This window comes from Pagrus major, chromosome 3 (genome assembly GCF_040436345.1).
Source record: "Pagrus major chromosome 3, Pma_NU_1.0".
NCBI classification, from domain to species: Eukaryota; Metazoa; Chordata; class Actinopteri; order Spariformes; family Sparidae; genus Pagrus; species Pagrus major.
Genome location: NC_133217.1, coordinates 7,182,163 through 7,188,162, shown reverse-complemented (window position 1 = coordinate 7,188,162; position 6,000 = coordinate 7,182,163).

Below are 6,000 nucleotides of genomic sequence, written 5' to 3'. Positions count from 1 at the left end.
CGATAATGATTTGCCAGATTCCCTGTGCTTACAGACATCTGACAGCCTGGAAATAAGCAGTAAGACAACTGAGCTTCCTAACATGAGCGTGATGTCAGAGGAAAATGGCCGCCATGTCCATATGATGCTTTTTTCAATCCCATGTGTCACATTTTAGAGAAAAACTACCAGGTATGACACCAATAATGACACACTCTATGTAGTAATAATATTATGGTATGCTAATATGAAGATGAATATTATGTGTATATTATATAGGAAGTATTAATGATTGAGGAGACCAAGAGGATTATCAGTCAGTTATCAGGCTTGTTAGCTTGGTTGTTTACGGGACAAGACCCTCTCACAGCTCATGCAAAAGACATTTTATGTCTGCAAACCATTCCCACTCGTTGGAGCAGTTTATATTCCAACAGGAGCCAGTTAAAAGTGGATTTAGGCAGCGACAATAGGTCATACAGCATAGTTCCCCCTGGTACTGCAGTTTAGTTAGCGCCAAATGAATCACCAACAGTGACTGATATAAAGAGAGCAGAGGAGAGTAGCTTGTGAGAAGTGCCAGTGCGCAAGAGAAAGTGATGGTACACCAAAGAGTAAAATGTGCCGGTGCTTCTTACCAGTGAGAACCAGCCCACTTCGAGCACTGATTCTTGCAGAATTGTAGTTTTAAATGTGGTGAACAAGGCCTTGAAATAGATCCATAGATCAGGCTTGGTTGATACATTATGCTCCAGAAGAGAAGAGATAAGTACCTTCTGTGAATGGATGGATGGATGAGTGCAGGGATGTGTGACAGGTATTGAGTGAGGGTGTAAAGACCATCACGGCTGGGTCAGTCCCTGTGGGGATGCAGCAGGAGAGTGGGGATGAAGCACCACCTGATGCCTCCTCTTGTCTTTTTGTTTTAAGCGAAGAGATGACATCATAGGCGAGGAAAAGGGTGTGTATTAGAGGGAGAATATTTCTCTCTCTTCTCCCGGTGGACACACATCTTTAAAACCTGGCGAGATCCTTATACAAGTGTTTCCTTCTCTGTCCAATGGTACATTTCCTCCCTTTGGAAGTCAAAGAATCCTTCCCCCTAATAAGTATTTCAGCTATTTCTTGTTGTGGTGATTTCAACAGTTTGGACGAACAATCTGTAATATTTTAGCATGTGATTCACACAGCAGAGATTTGTATGTGCCGCTGAAAAATACAAAAGGATCAAAGCAACAAGCCTCTGCCTGCCTCATACAGTAACTTCTACTCTGACTAGTTGTGGCAACAAAATGTTGACGGTTCTAACTTAATTAGACAAAGAGACACCTCGAGGCGCTGGTTTGGTTTCGTAATGTGTAATCTTTGGCTGTGAAGATGTTATCAGTTTTTTTAAAGTGATAAAACATGTCAACAAGGATCTTTTTCAATGGATTTATAGCTACTATTTGATGCTTTAAGATCTCTCTAGTGATTAAAAGATGGAGCTGGAGGAGACTTTTTTTTATTTCTCCCCTTTGTGGTTTCAAATAAGTCATATGCTGGTGTTTTTAGTGTTTTTAGGAGTTGGGTGTAATGCTAATGCTTTGATTTTATTTTTGAAGTGACAACATGACTGTCAATAATGAATTAATCAGTGCTAACATAGCTAATGATATTAGTTAATATTTTGCAACATCATGACCGTGACTGACTTGCACAGACTGTATCTTCACTGAAATTCCTCTTTAGTTAGGTGTGTTTTTCCAGCGCATATTGGAAACAGCATCTGTTGAGCCTGTGCCATGAATCTTCTCAAGCAGAACCTCTATCTGATTAGCTGAAACTATTGAGGTTGTGCGATTTCTTTTTGCCAATTCAGTTTTTCCTACCACTGAATGATTCAGGATTTGTCACTTCCCAGTCAGCATTCATCAATCTGCAAGTCTGTGCGGTTTCACAATCAATATGAATCTGATGTGACAGACATGTGAGGGGGCAGAGGTGACAGACAGGATGACCTTTACTGCCATTTACATCCTGCAACACATGCTGAGCAAGCCGATGTTTCATCTCATGATGGTGAAAGTTTTTGATTTGAATGGAAACGTTAACATTTTTAACAACTGTGCAATGCTGCCCAGATTATGTTTCATATTAACACAATCATTTAAACGTATCTGCAGAGTCTGAAAATGTTCATCCTGAACTTATCTGCAAAGCAATCAGTGACAACATATTTAACTTGTTTTCCCCAGGCAGCTAAAGCAACCAGTCTTCTTCTAACCTTAACCAAAGTGCACTTGCGGGCTAAACATGAACACACCCTGTCCTCAGGTGTCAAAGTCCATAGCTCATACACCTCCTATCCACCACAGCCAGCTCCTTAAAACTTGCAGGTGGTACAAAAACAAGACACTTCCCTCGCTGCACTGAACATACAGTATCAAGATAATGCTTTCTCTGAAAAACATGTTTGTGGTGTGATTTTTTGAGAATTTACAGACACATACTATAAGTGTGTGCCCAGTTATTTTGGGAACTGACTAAAAAAACTTGCATAGCATCCTCTTTTCACAGTTAAGTTTCAAATCTGCTAAAACTTAACTTCCGCTTTATAAGAATTTTAACATCAGTGCAGTCTTGTTAAAAAAGCTCTTCCTTTTTCACTGCAAGGAACCTAAGAAAGAAGGCAGGGTCCCTCAGTCACTGAATCTCGCTCTGGTGCCAGACGTTGGTGACAGCTGTATGGAAGTCTATGGGAGATGAATGGAGAAACACAATGAAACCCAACATATCTGCGTCTTATGATTTTAATGAAAACATGACTGCATTTCCTCATCACAAGTCATACAACGTAGATATGTTGGGTTTAAGTGTGTTTAGTGTGTTGTCCTTGCTTCGCTGACTGTGGGACAGTGTTTCAGCAAGGGCTCTTGAAGAAGTACCAAATAGCAGTAGATCCCCTGACAAGATGGGGACCTGTTTTACACAACATGAGAGGGAATATGAGCCTGAAACTGACCTGAACAAGAGGATTATGGAGAGAAAGGGGACTAGTATGGATGTATCTCATATTACACTCCATTAAGTTGTTGGTGTTCGACGCATGTAGGCTCCAAACAAAAGTACATCGACTGCTCTCAAAAACAGAACTATAAAGTTCCATAGTTCAGGCTGCAGAGAGGAGATAACAAACAGTCCACTGAAATTTGGACACTCTTCCAAAAATCTGTGCTTCTCATCACATGTGGGTGTTTTTGTTCCATACACCTTCTGCTGACTGCCTTCTAGAAACATCCACAATGCACGCTGCACTGTGCGTCCACGTGTGTGACGCCTGCGCGCCCATTCTTGTTTACTATCAGCTGCCCGCGTCCTGCATGTTCCTGGAAGAGGAAATGCACCAGGGACGTGGAGATGGATGTGTGTCCACTCCTTCACGGGGTCAGGAGAGCATAGCTCCACCCTGACACAGTGCAGCTGGGATTCCCGGCCTCGCTGCGTGGCATCATGGGAGGATTGTGATGCAATGGTCGGGAGAAAGAGACAGAGAGGGATTGTTCCTCAGGATGACTGTGTGTGTGTCGGGCCCACGCCATGTGTCTGTCAATGCTAGATTTTTCCTGAAATTTCCTTATTACACAAATTTAGTGTCCACTGATATGCGTGCACACACATCTGTAAGTACACACAACTGTCTTTATGTGTGCATGTGAGTATGTGTGTGCTGCTTTTCCTGCGAAAGGGTTGTGCATGTATAGACTCTATTGTTACCATGTGTGCCCTCAGCCTCCACAGTTCAGGCTATTTTCGGGGAAATTACCTCACAAACAGAAGTGCTGCTCATCTGATATCTGGTTCCTTTTTTCTGTGGGTGCCGTGAAGAATCAAGTGTCACACTTAAACATCTGGAGGTCTTGTTAAAGGCCCGAGTCACTGCATGCTGGGTCAGGCCTACGTTTGTACATATGAAATGTGAGTCCATACATGAGTCTTACAACACGCCGCCTACAGATCTTGTGAAACGTGTTTCAAACAGCCATTCAAGATGATTCACTGGCTTCGTCTTCACTGATGACATGGAAATGAATCACGCACACGCTCCCTCGTCTTGTGACTTCCTCCTCTGATTAAGGGGTCCATTAGGGTCCTCACACACACCTCCTCCTACAGATCTTGTGCATTTACCGTCAACGGCGCATCACAGCCATATTCTTCTTTACATGACTCATTTGCTGCCAGTAGCTATGCAAAAATAACATTCTTCACATGTTAGTACAACAAAATCAATCTTCACTGGAAGGTGAACATGTACAGTAAAACCTGCAATAATGACGGAGTCGGTGGGGACAATAAAACTCTGTAAACATAGCTTGGAGCACCTTTCTTCAGGAGGTTGTGCAACAGGCGATAAATCTATAATTACAGTGTTGTATGAAAAGCGAACCTGTCTCATCACCTAAACACTCCTTTACAGTGGATTCTGGCACAATGTGTGAAACTGCCTGATGGATGTTTATTTATTTGCTTTACCGAGTTCAGAATTCTTTTGTTTTTAATCTGGAAACTATTGGCTCGCTCATCATGATCACAGTCCTGTTTGAGGACACTGCCTATCTTTTGTTAATCAGTTCATTTGGTTGCCTTTTCGCTATTTATTAAGTGTAACTGCTCTTTTTGTACGCTTTTGTGCAGTTATAGTTGCAGACTTGAGCTCCATCTCGCTGCTCTTGTATTTAGAGTGTAGTTAAAGAGAAAAGGGACCAAACACACAGTAGACAAAGTTAAACATGACAGCATTATTAATATTATTTATTAATGTCAAAATAATGTCATCGTGAATTCATTTTGTTACGATGACAGTGTAGTGAAAGATCTCCGAAGGTGAGGTTTGCCCAGGGCGTCATGCGGGCAGAGTGCGCGAAGGCAGCTAAGTATGTAGATAGCAGCCCATCCAATCATTTTATATGGGCCAAATAAAATGACTGGACCGGACTGTTTCTTTTTTTCTCTCAGAGGATTTGATTTGCTGTCAGGATTTTCTACAAATATAATAAAAGTAGTTGTGAAATAACTTACCAACCCGATCTCTAAGTGCCTTTATATCGACAATGTTCTCTTTTGTCCTGAAAGGATTTTTGGTCCGTCCTGCTCTCCCCAGCCACCCCCCACGGATACAGCCTTTAGCTTATTGATCAGCCCAGAGGGGGGTCTGTGGCACAGCTGTGTCTTTTGGGACCACCATGTTGGTCTCCTGAATACCTATTTAGCATTCTCATCCAGAAAAATGCAAAAAAAAAGCAGAAACAAGTCATGCACACTTTGAGTCATAGGTTTGAGGAAATTACTTTATCTTAAGCTACAAATTTGGTAAATCCATTCAAAAAAAAGCTCCCATCTGTTATTGATTTCCTGAACGGAATCTATTAAGGTTAGAAAGGAGGACATGTTACAAAATAGATGATGTAAACAGATTCACTGACACATGGATCACGCAGGCAGAAAACATCTGCAGTATTTCGTACATTCAGAGTATTCGGCCTCCCTAAAACATCTGCCAAAACTTCATCTCTAGAGGCCGGTTTGTAAGTTTCTAGAAGCTGCAAGGTCTTCCACGCGCTATCCCATAATTTCTTGGCTGCTGAAGGTGAAGATATGCAACCTGTGGCCACTAGATGGTGGACAGGAGGTCAACAGTACTCAGTGCAACAGTACAGAGGCACCATTTGACCCTGCAGGCACAGATAGTGGAAGGGGAACTGCTTTTAGTGAAAGTGTAAAGAAAACAGAAGAAGCAGCAGCAGAGTGGATGTAGATGTGTCTGAGTGCACAGCGTTTCACTTTCAGATGGAAGGTTGCAGTTCTGATAAGGAGAGGAAAGGCATGAAGAGATAGCAAACATGTGGGAGTGTGTGTGTGTGTGTGAGAGAGAGAGAGAGGGAGGGACGGTGAGAGAGCACAGATTTGAGCAGGAGGCAGTGAAGCAGGGGACAGGGCAGAGAGTGAAGGGGGGTCCGAGGGGCAGAGGGAGTGGTTAGC